General features: G+C 47.7%; 1 long non-coding RNA gene across 1 annotated transcript; it reads right to left on the reverse strand.

Moving 5' to 3' along the window:
- Window positions 1–3,459: 3,459 nt before the first annotated feature.
- LOC106727730 lies at window positions 3,460–5,015 on the reverse strand. The gene is made up of 2 exons (XR_001363963.1): window positions 3,850–5,015; window positions 3,460–3,693 (listed from the first exon to the last, which is right to left on the reverse strand). It is a non-coding gene; the product is annotated as an uncharacterized LOC106727730 (long non-coding RNA).
- Between the last annotated feature and the right edge of the window lie 7,154 nt (window positions 5,016–12,169).

A 12,169-nucleotide genomic window follows, 5' to 3' on the forward strand; every position in this document is an offset into this window, starting at 1 on the left:
CCAGATCCAGGAAGCAGGGGTTTTCATTTGTTCCCAGTTCCTGCCCCCTGCCCTCCTCCCTCCTGCCCTCCTGGTCTCCTGCCCTGGGAGGAGGGGTAGAGGAAGAGTTAGTGAGTTCACTGTGCTTCCACCGATGGGAAATGGTTCACACTGAAGAATATGTAAATACATGGAGAAGAACAAGGAAATAAAGACAAACGAGGACCCGGGAACGGAGGGTGGGGCGAGTGCGTGGGAGGAAGATGAGCTAAGCCCGTAACCAAGGCCGTGTGCAGAGGCCAGCCCGAGGGTCCCTGAGGGAGCCAGGCCTCCGGTGCCACATTCTGGAAGAACACAATGAACTGCCCTGACATCTGAGGCGTGGCACGTAAATGCAGCGGGGGCTTCACTGCGGGTGCAGAAGACACACACTGAGTTTGTAAGGCACGTCCTTCTATGACTTCAGTGGGAACGAAAGGCCTCACACCGGAGAAAGGGTCCCAGGAAGGCATTTCTCTGAGGTGGAGGTGGGAGTGGGGGTGGGAGAGGCAAAAGCACTCCCTGCTGTACTGGGAGGGACTGGGGTTGGGGAGGTTTGGGGCAGAGGGAACCACAGTGCAGAGGAAGGGGTGGCTGGGATGTGACTCCCACTCTTTCTTTAAAAAGCACTGGTTTCTTTTCTCAAATTTCAAAAGTCATACCAGGCATTCGCAGAAAATTTAGAAAAGAAAGAAAAGCAGTAAGACCCGTATGAAGGAGAGAAAGATCTTCCCTTGACGTTTTGGTCCAGAGCAGCGATTTTCAGCCAGGGAGCTGCAAGGATGTTTCAGACGGACCTCCTTTCCCTTCGGTTGTCAATTAAAACGATGACAACAGCCCATACAACAGTAGCTGTCAGTGTGAATGAATCAAAGTATACCTTTTTTTTTATCGGATCAGCAAAAAATGTATTTCTTGGTGTGTCGCAGAATTTAGTAATCAGTTTGTGCGCCATGAGATGAGGAAGGATGAAAATCGCTGACCTGGCGACTTCCCTCTCTCCTCTCTGAGATAAACACACCCGTGTGAGCACACACTTGGAATTTTCAACCTGAGACCGTGTGATCTGCCCCCCACGTAACCTTCCCCTTCATGTTATTAAATATTTGTTTACGATACAAATTTTGCTGACTGCATCGTGTTCCCGCATCTGGATAAACCACAATTTATTTGAGCAACTTCCCAGGACATGTCAGTAATATTAGCCATTATTCACTCGATAGTCCCTAAGGCAGTGGTTCTCAACCTGTGGGTCGAGACCCCTTTGGTGGTCGAACGACCCTTTCACAAGGGTCGCCTAAGACCATCCTGCATATCAGATATTTACATGACGATTCATAACAGTAGCAACATTACAGTTATGAAGTAGCAAAGAAAATAATTTTATGGTTGGGTCACAACATGAGGAACCGTATTTAAAGGGCCAGAAGGTTGAGAACCACTGCCCTAAGGCGTGGAATGCGCTCTCAAAGGGTGTTTCCTGTTTTAAAATCTTTTCTTATCTATCAGAATCTCTAAGAAAGATTTTATAATCCCGCTGCTCACTGCCAAGGGCAGGACGGCCTGGCACACCTTCCTCAATCCTGGGGCTCATCTTTATACTTTTTCCAATTTAATAAAACATAATATCGTCCTGTTTTATTTTCAATTTCTTGGCTGTTGTTGAAGTTCAACACTTTTTATATATTCATTGGCCAAATAAATGTCTTCTTTTGTAAGTCCATATTTTCCCTTATTTTCTGCAGTACAATTGCCCGTTTTCTTTTGAATTTTGAAGGACTCTGTCTAGTTACAGTACTGGTCCCCTGTAAAACATCGTAAATACTTCCTGGTTCATGTAAAATTCTGATTATCAGGCTCTTTTTTGGTATTTAGAAGTTTACAATTTTAATGTGGTGGGAATTCTTCTTTTTCTTTGACTTGGCTTGCTACACGCTGGAAGGCCAGCTCGAGGATCCAGCGGCCGTGAAGTGACAGTAATAAATGTCACAGCAGTTCCCGGCATGGTTTTGTGTCACCCTCACCTCCCTCTGGGGCAGCACCCACAAGCACACTCACTGCGTGGCTCCATTCCCAGCCCTCAGCAGAGCAGGACTGGAGCGAGCGCGGAGCCAGAGCCCCACTTTCCAGGAATCACCCCTGGTGGCGGCAACCGCCCTGGGGGATCTCTGCGCCTGGAACCAGCCTGGACGGTCTGGCTCTGGGGAGCAAACTGCTGGCCCTGATCGGCTCCTGGACCACCCCCACCAGATGCAGAGATGCAGAATGCTGGGGCCACTCCCTCCTGGCCCCGACCCCCGAAGTGTGAGAACTCAGTCCCGGGAGAGGCTTCCAGAGACTTCCAGAGGCGCCACGGACAGGCCCCCTAGGGTCACCGCGGAGCAGAAGCCGTGTGTTACCCGAGTCGCCTGGGGAACTTGCTTTTTAATGAGCACATTAGGAAATAGATTTCGAAAGGAAATGCTTTTACTCAGACACAACTAGACGAAATGAGAATCATCTGATAAGCACTGAATCATGTGGATAAACTGGATAACATCTGTGGAAAGTGGAGAAAAGTTGAAGGCTTATGATACCTCCTACGGTTACCAGAGAGGCCCCTGGGCTGAGTCATAGGATTTTTTTTGGTGGTAAAATACCCAAATATATAATTTATCATTTCAACCGTTTGAAAGTGCACAAGTCAGTGGAATTAAGTCTCACTGTTGTGCAAACACCATCCCTACCTAGTTCCAGAGCCTTCTTACGGCCCCAAGCAGAACTCCCACATCGGTTAAGCAGTCATGTCCCCCTCCCCGCCCCACGCCCTGCCCCCAACCCCAGTCCCTGGCGACCACCAGTTCATTTTTGCCTGTCCTGGGCTTTTCATTTCAATGCAGTCATACACTATTTGGTTTTTGTGTCTGACTTCCTCCACTTAGCGCAATGACTTCAAGGTTCCTCCTTGAATGAGCGTCGACCTTCTTCTGGTGGAGTAACAGTCCATCGCGTGGTGCAACCATGCCTACGCGCCCATTCCTCTGCTGGTGGGCATTCCTGTTGTCTTCCCTGTTGGCAACTGTGAGGAATGAGGGTCCCAGTGCTGAGGGGCAGGTGACTAGGAAGGAGCTGCCCTGCCTCCAGGTGCTGAGGATTTTCCTGACGGGAGGGCTATCAGGAACTCACGCGTCATTTTAGAGATCAGTCGCTAAACCGGGAGGCTGTGCTTTGCCTAAGGCCGCACAGAATTAAAGGACTGAGGGGCAGAAAGTACTGTCCACGCCATGGCCAACGTCAGAGGAGTCTTGCTTCGGAGAACAGATGCCCGGGACACAAGACAACGGGTTCTGCCCAGCAGACTAACTGGGGACTCTGGCCTGCTCCTACCAAGGCAACAGCCTTGGGCTTCTGTCTAATTAAAATTTCCCAAAATAGACAAATGCTCCATCACACAGATGCTCATTACTAAGGGAAAGAATGACACATGGTTTATTCTGGAAACAATGACTTCAATAAGTTGCAAAATCCCTTGTGGGGAGTCACATCCACCCACATCCTCACACGTGCGAGCGCTCTGCCTCGGTGGACGACTGTTTCGCGGTGTGGAGGGTGGAGCAGCGGCGAGCACAGAGGGCGCCCGGAGCCCGCACTGCCGCCAGCATCCAACTGTGCTCCTCACTTTCCCTCTCCTTCTTTCTGGTTAGAAAAAGTGAAATTGTGTAATTAGCATTAAACTCTAGTTGCTGTAACTTTCAAACAACGTACACCACAAGCTGATGGTCCGAGAGCTTGGTTCGCAGGCTCCCCACAGGGACACGCTTCCCAGGCACGAGCGGAGAACAGGTCTGTCACCTGTGGAAGTAGCCTGTTATCACCGTTCAAGCAGGAGGATGCTTCCAGGATGGACCACGTGGTCTCTGGCTGTCCGCAGAGCCAGGCTCATCTGTTTCCCCTGCAGACCCCACGGTGGGCGGGCTGATCTGCTCCTGGAGGCCGGCTGTCTTCAGGGGAGCCAAAGCTTTGAAAGAGGAATTTGACGTAGGGTGAGGTCTACAGCTACGAAATCCAGGAGGAGGAAATAAATGCTGAGTTATCACTTCCTTTCATTAACCTTGGCAAATGCTGAGGCGCGCTGGGCTCAAGCTCAGACATTCGGCGGCGTGACCTGAGGGTGGATCCGCGAGCAGCTCTGAGGCCGGCCACACGGAGGTCCAAGAAGTATGAGGGCGGTGGAGCACGCAGGGTCTTCCCTCCCGCTCCCCTCCACGGCCATCGGAGGTCCCTCCAGGTCACTCAGGTGCACTGAGCAGCCCACAGCCCAGCACCCTTCTCCTACAGTCCCCACCACCTTGACCACCTGCTCTCAGGCTCTGCCTTCTCTGGCACCTGAAGCACCTGGTGACTGTGGCAGGCCGGCAGGGGCACCTCTGGGCCTTCTCGGATGCCCCTTGCAGGGCAACTTCGATGCCTGGGAAGAAATGAGAGGCGAGGGCACTGTGGGTCCTTGTCAAGTCACCATGGCCCAGGTGACCTCCCGGCAGCAATGAGGTGGCCTGCTGGAATTTTCACAAAGTGTCATTTCTCTGGGAAGGCAGGCAGGGCGCTTGTCCGGATAAGCCTCTGTCCTCCAGGTGTCTGAGGGACCCGAGGGAGAGGCCATCTCTGTACCAAGCAGCAGAGGGAGGGACGGGGCTGCCCACAGCCTGGGTCCCTCAACTGCCCACTCCTCGTGAAGTTCTCCACACATCCCTTTTCCTGTCCACATCCTCGTTTTCTCTTTTACTTTGTCCTTCCTGAGAAAATTGCCTTTTTCATGTTATAAATTGTAAATGATGGGTTAACAGAGTCACTGGAGACACACAAGGAGATTAAATTGATTGACAATGAAATTCTATGAAATTGTTCATTTGTGGAATGCAATAAAACAAAGACGGATATAGCATAATAGCCATAGTTGAAACGAGCAGATAAATGCATCATAGTCCATGGCTTTTGATTATTGTTTAATTAAAATAAAATCTCTACCCTCAAAAAGCAAAGTTTTGGAATGGGCAATAATTTAACACCCAGCAAAACAGCCTTAAGTTAATTTTGTCCTTAAAAGGTCTCACTGGGCGACTGTTTGTTGCACAATTATACCAGAGGGACCTGGACACACCCGGAGCCCCCACACGAGCCACGAGGGGTGGGTGGTCAGAGCAGGTCATTTTGCACAAGAGAAATCATCACAAACAACACACCGGGTTTCCTAGGGCAGATACCCTTGGGGCACTTCTGTTCTAGTATCAGTGGGACGATTTTCTTAGAAAATAGTAACGAAGGATTCACCAAGCACACATGTGGGGGTGCATCTATTCCTGAGCTGCCCAGAAACCCCAGAAACTCTGGGCTCGGAGAATCCTGATGGCGTTACTCCCTGTGTGATGGTGCTGAGATCTGATGCTGGGCTTTGTGTTCATTCTTTATTACTTACTATAATGCGGAACTCTACATGGACTTTGGTTAACAATAACAACAACAAGAATAATAATAGAAGACGAGAGCTCAGCGGGTGCAGGGAGGGGTGGCTGGAGAAGATATGCTCTCCAGACAGACACAGTGCACAGAGGGACAGATCCTTCTCTCTGAAGGCCCCTCCTCCTCACAGGTATCATGAAACGGGGGAGGCAGGTACTGGGTGCATTCTGAAACCTCATCAGGAGCCAATATGGACGCAGCACACAATTTGGAATGATGTCAATTCAGGGACATGACTCTTCAGTGAAGACGTTGTTCACCGTCCAGCCCAGTTATGTGAACAGAGACATTCTCGCTCCGCTCCTTCCCAAAGGCGCGGCCAGTGCTTCACGTGTGTTACCGAGGCGATCTCATGAAGAACAGGACTTTGAATTCACACGTGCGTTCTGGAAGTGACCCAATGAGGGTATAGATCTTGCTAACCCTGCCAGGCTGCTTGCCTGGTTATTGCTCCTCCAAGTTAAAGTCCGGGGAGGCAAGGACTAGGTGGCAGGCACCTTTGCACCCACGGGTCCGGAAAGTCACACAGAGCCCGAGGCTTTTCACTTCTGAGCCTTCTGCATGCCTGCAAACCGAAGCTACTGAAAGCACTGAGCTTCGTAGGAGGAAAGAGCAACTCGACATTTGTTCCCAGATCTCATGATGAAGGAACACGCTGCCTGTTTGCATTGTGACTTACAGAACGTTCGGAGTGGAACACACAAAGAACCCGCAGCGGCCGCCGCCGGCTGTAAACCGGCCCGTGTTTTCTTTTAGGGAGTGTGTTTCTTTTACAAGCTGCCTCTCCCGGAGCCCCCACTTGCCTCTGAGGCAGGCAGAACACTCTCGAACCTCTTAAGAAGAGAGACATACTCCCAGAGAATTTAACAGAAAGGCTCTGGGCTTTTTACTTGTACAGCACAGAAAAACAGCATTCACAACAAACGCTTGGGCATCTGCTCTCCATGGGGAAGTCAGATAAAGGCTCCCTACGCCTCCCCCTACAAGCCAAAGGCCAGCCCTCCGTGTCCTGTCTGAGCTGCCCGGCCCGGCACTTGGGAAGGGCTCTGGGGGCGACCACACCCCAAACCTCAGCCATACAGTTGGGGTCTGACGCTTGGTCACCATCAAAGGGTTAATGAAAATCAAGGTTTTTGCCCAAATCTTTCCCGTCAGTCACACACCAGACCTGCACAGCCAGAAAAACAAATGTGAGCTCGCCAAGGAATTAAACAGTGAGAACTACGAACCCAATGCCAGACAACATCACTGAATTTACAAGCCCCCAAAAGATGCTGATGGCTATTTTTTTAAGGCTGAATGTGAGCTAAAAGGAAGTGATATCTTCCAGAATAACTGAATTTGAAAACTGAAAGCTCTCTGGGTTCAACCCTGCCCTTCATTTAATTGATGGAGAAATTCTGACCTCCAGGAAGGAGGGTCGTGCCTGATGTTGAAGGCATTGCTCTCAGGACTTGAGAAGTAAAATTGCAATTCTACAGGAGGCGTCGTGAGAAGCGAGTCATCGAACTCGCTCCCTGGTCAGATAACAGAGGTGTCCCGATGAGAAACGGGGTGAACACCAAACAGCCTCGATAGACAGCGCACGCTCAGACCCCCCGCCCATGTGCTTCCTTACCCATAATCACAACTCCCTGGTCAGATAACAGAGGTGTCCTGATGAGAAACAGGGTGAACACCAAACAGCCTCGATAGACCCCCCGCCCATGTGCTTCCTTACCCATAATCACAGGAGCATGTGATTCCAAACCGTCACATTGCGGGTAAAATAGTACAGGTATTCAAAGCATGTAAAACACTGTTTTGATTCAAAATGACTCTATTTTCAACTAACCACTAAAAATGTCTCTCCTGTCAGAATAAAGCTGCATGCTGGCTTTTCCCGTTTCTGATTCAAGTCTCCTTTCAATGTGACAACCGTTAGTAATCACTGGAGAAAAATACCACTGTGCCTGGGTTTACTCAGCATGAAAATCACACTGCTCTTCCATCACATGTCCCTGCAGCTCATTCCAGCACTAGCATGTAATTAGGCACATTTAATATAACTAAGTTGCATTCAGAGGTTTACTGTTGAACCAAGTACAAAATATGTTCCCAGGACAAACAAATATTAATTTAAAATAACCACGACTGAATTGAGGGATTTGATCTCTCTCTCTCTCTTTTTCTCTCTCTCCCCGCTCCTTCTAACTGTGTGTGTCTCTGAATACTAAACTTTTAGAGTCTACACTACATAGCGAATAATTTCTATGAATCGGTGCCTTTAGCAGAGTGTGTGTCTGTGTGTGTGATGTAAGTCAATACAGACTTAGCTAAAAGCAAATGTGCCAGTTTCAGGTAAGTATTTCCTAACACTTCTTTGAAAAATATATTCTTTATTAGAATAGGAATAAACATTGATTGGTATTTTTCTCAGATTTCTGGAATTCTACTCTTTAAAGAATTACAAAGAAACACTCCTAATTAACTATATGTGGGAAATGTGTTGAGATTCCTCATGTTCTGAAAAGAAGAGCAATAATACAAACGACATCAGGAAAAAAAGGGATATTTTCTCAAAGCATAGTTTTAGTCTATTACTCTGAGATAAGGTATAGTAACTTGCTCATTTGGATATAGAAAAAAATTAATCCTTGTGGAATAACTTTTTAAAATTTTTTTATTTGAGATGATTACAGATTCGCATGAAGTTGTAAGAAATAATACAGAGAGATGCCGTCATCCTCATCACTCAGTTCCTCCAGTGCTAACACCTTGCAGCGCTCCATACAATGTCACAGCCAGGAGACTGACATTACACCATCTCCAGACCGTATTCCAGTTTCTCCAATTTTACATGCACCGTGTGTGTGTGTGTGTGTGTGTGTGTGTGTGCGTGCGCGCGTGCTCCTTCCCATACAATCCTATCACGTGCACAGCCTCAGGTGGCCGCGTGGAACACCTTGTTAAGCAGTTTCTGTTTTCAGTATTTCGTCTTGACTGCACCCCTGTCTATATCTCTTAGATGCTATTGCTTCTTTATGGCTTTCTGTTCCTTGGCTACAGTCACACATTCATCTCATCGTGGAGTTTTATTGCCTCATTCGTGAACTCTGCTGGTGCAGAGCTTTGTCTTTGGTTTGCCTTTTGCAGCACATTTATCCTTTCCCATGAAAAGACACAAATATAAACAGACATTCCTCCCGTCATCCTCGTCACTCAGTTCCTCCAGTGCTAACACCTTTCAGTGCTCCATACAATGTCACAGCCAGGAGACTGACATTACCATCTCCAGACCGTATTCCACTTTCTCCAATTTTACATGCACCGTGTGTGTGTGTGTGTGTGTGTGTGTGTGTGTGTGCGCGCGCGCGCGCGCGCGCGCGATCCTTTCCATACAATCCTATCACGTGCACAGCCTCAGGTGGCCGCGTGGAACACCTTGTTAAGCAGTTTCTGTTTTCAGTATTTCGTCTTGACTGCACCCCTGTCTATATCTCTTAGATGCTATTGCTTCTTTATGGCTTTCTGTTCCTTGGCTACAGTCACACATTCATCTCATCGTGGAGTTTTATTGCCTCATTCGTGAACTCTGCTGGTGCAGAGCTTTGTCTTTGGTTTGCCTTTTGCAGCACATTTATCCTTTCCCATGAAAAGACACAAATATAAACAGACATTCCAGCGTGCATTCATGGGTTTAAAGACACCAGTGAGAATAGATGAATATATACACGAAGCTTAAAAACTGTCATAAAAGTTCAGCCTTTAAAATTGGCTTATTAAAATATTTGTTTTTTTAAACCCAGCTTTAAACTAAAACTATGAGTTATAGTGCTCGGCTCACAGAGTTTACTTTACGAGCTTCTTGCCAGGCAAGAGGAATCCAGCATCAGTGCCGTCTGTCCAGAGTACAGTGAAGTGGGGATGATGAAAACTCAGTTTTTTCAGGCTCAAGGCTTGTCTGAAAATATGCAGCTTTTAGTAAAGCTCGATACAGTACTGTATTTCAGTGGACCTCAAACGGCCACCCTCCAGCCCCTACTCTGGCCCGATGGATCGCCAGACTTTCTACTGACATTCGAGGGAACAATAGCCACTTGACTGAGGTCAACTCCCTACAGAGGATCTTACCGATGGGTATTTTATAAGGAAACATCGCATATTATTCAGGTAGCTCTGTCTTTCATTCTGCTTCCTCTGACCAATCAAAAGCTCTACTGAAATTCTGCATTTCCGTTCTCCACGAGGAATTCATTTTCTTTTGAGGCCAGCTAGCAATCCAATGATAGCAGTTAGCAAACACCTCCAAGAAGTGAATTTACAGGAGGGAGGAAAAGGCTTACCCATCCTGGATACTGAGAGGGGCGTACTCTGCCCTCCAAAGTAACTACAAGTTCTCAGAGAAAAACTAGTTTGTTGAGTATGGTAACCCACTAAAAATCTGCCCATACTTTGCAGAACTTAGAGAAGATGTTTTCTTTAACCACAAAACAGAACAAAAGAGGCCATGGCCAATAAGTAATCGTCACCTCCATGCACCCTCCATACCAGGCGCCTCGGACCCTGCTCCTGAAGTGCAGGCATTTAATGAAAATACTGAAAACTCCTTTGAGAGTTTTCCACTAGATGAACCCAGCTGATTGTCCAAAGACACCTGATTCATTGTCTGTCTGTGTTTTTAAATGCCAGGCCAAAGAAGAAAGTCAGGATAAATACCAGCACCGGCCGCACAACTTCCTGTGTCTCTCTTTATATCAAGGGGCAATTTAGACTTTTTATCGTTGCTGCTGTTCACATAGACACAGCTTTTTAAAATATATATATATGTGAAAACATCTCACATTAGATATTAAAATCACATACCATTTCCTGAAAGGTCTAGAAATTCTTTGGTGATACATGTAACTAGTGTTTCTTTAAAATGTTACAGATAAATAACAAATGGCACCTGGCAACATCTTCAGGAAATCAAACCAATGGTGACTGCATTTATTCCCAAAGAGACTAATGAGTTAAAAGCAAAAAGAATACAAAGTTTTTGCTTCACATGCCCGGCAAGTAAACACAAGGTGTGCCCAGATCATTCCTGCATCAAGGACCCCCATACCCCCGCTTCTCGGGCAGGGTGGGAATCTACCTGCTTGAAGAAACGCGTTTATTGGAACTGGTCAATTAGATTCAATTTTATAAAAACATAAATAAATGGGCCCCATAGAGATCATTTGCTCTCCAGCTCAATGTGTTATCTGTTACATTTTAAGGATTTTTTTTCCCAAACAAACTCTTGCCATTTACTGATTACAAGTACTGCCTTTTATTTTTATATAATCTTTCATTGCAATCGATGTCGGTGTTAGGAGTGCAATTATTTTGTAATGAATTTTAAATGACCCTACTAAATTCTGCATCGAGGTACATCTCCTGGTATTTGTTTTCAATAATTTTCTGGAGGAAATTCTTAACGAAAATTCTGCTGGCGTTTTCCTTAAACAAAGCTATGTGTGTATATTTTTAAAAGATGACAGTCCTCATCTGTTTGTTCTGATTTCATCTGTGCTATAAACTGTGGATGGTCTAAAGGGTAAATGGAATTGACTAATGGACGCTCATAATTTAGGCAGCAGAACCCAGAATGGATGTGTTATCCCACTGCAGTGTTTCAGTCCTCGGCCAATCCAAACCCTCTTTCCCAGGGAAATATGTGATCGAGACACTTTCCATCTGCTTTTGACAAAGATAGGAGCCGTTTCCCATAAGTTATTCCCCGCTGAAATTCGCTGTTACAGACCTATAAACCGATCGTTACTTTCCAGGGCTATCTCCTCAGAATTCTCAGTGGCACGGAAATGAAAATAAAAAATACAAAATAAAATCCACCTGAGCGACATCAGCTTTTCGTGGGCACAACAAACACATTTGCAGATATTATGGAACCACATAAAAAAGAAATAGATCTGTTTGGGAGAGTGGGCGGCTGCTCGCTCCTGGGTGATCTAAATTCCTTCTGTGCGAAGCAGAGACTTTTTTAAGAAAACCTTGCAAGGTGAGCAAGAAACTAAACATACTGAGTAGGGAGGATTTTTGTAACACACGCCCCCCCCCCCAAATACATCTTGCACCCTCCATGGCCCGCGGGAGCCATCGCCCCCGAGTCCGCTGGAAGGACGGCGCCTCCGCGATTAGAGCTCCTCTGAGGGGACTTCCAAGGTGTCTGGTGAAACGGCGCCCTCTCCAGGCACACCTGGGGGCCCAGGGTGCGCACCCGGGCGCCCACGGGACCTGCCCGCAGCAGAACAGGACTGCCAGGGAGAACTGGGTGTTCGCTTCCCAAGAAGAACGAGAAGCCACAACCCTGCAGGACCGCCACCACAAGGAGGGACCCGAAGGGCAGCTGGTCCCCACCTCTCTGCCCCCCCAGGCGGTTCTTCTGATGCGCATTCCCCCCAAAGTCACCCACAGACCCCGCACGACACCAAGAATGGAAAATGCGGCTGCTGCCAGTCTGCCCTTCTCTGATTGACACCCTGCATGGAAGTTTGTAAAAGGCCCCAGGGCGCCCCTGGGAAGTGGGAGCCTCCCAACCGACCCCCATCTGCTGCTAGGAGGAAAAGTGCTCCCCATCGCGCCTCCGCGTCCAGCCCGGCCTCCGCGAGAAGGGATGCGCGGGTCAGGC

This window comes from Myotis brandtii, unplaced genomic scaffold, assembly GCF_000412655.1.
Source record: "Myotis brandtii unplaced genomic scaffold, ASM41265v1 scaffold112, whole genome shotgun sequence".
Classification (NCBI taxonomy): domain Eukaryota; kingdom Metazoa; phylum Chordata; class Mammalia; order Chiroptera; family Vespertilionidae; genus Myotis; species Myotis brandtii.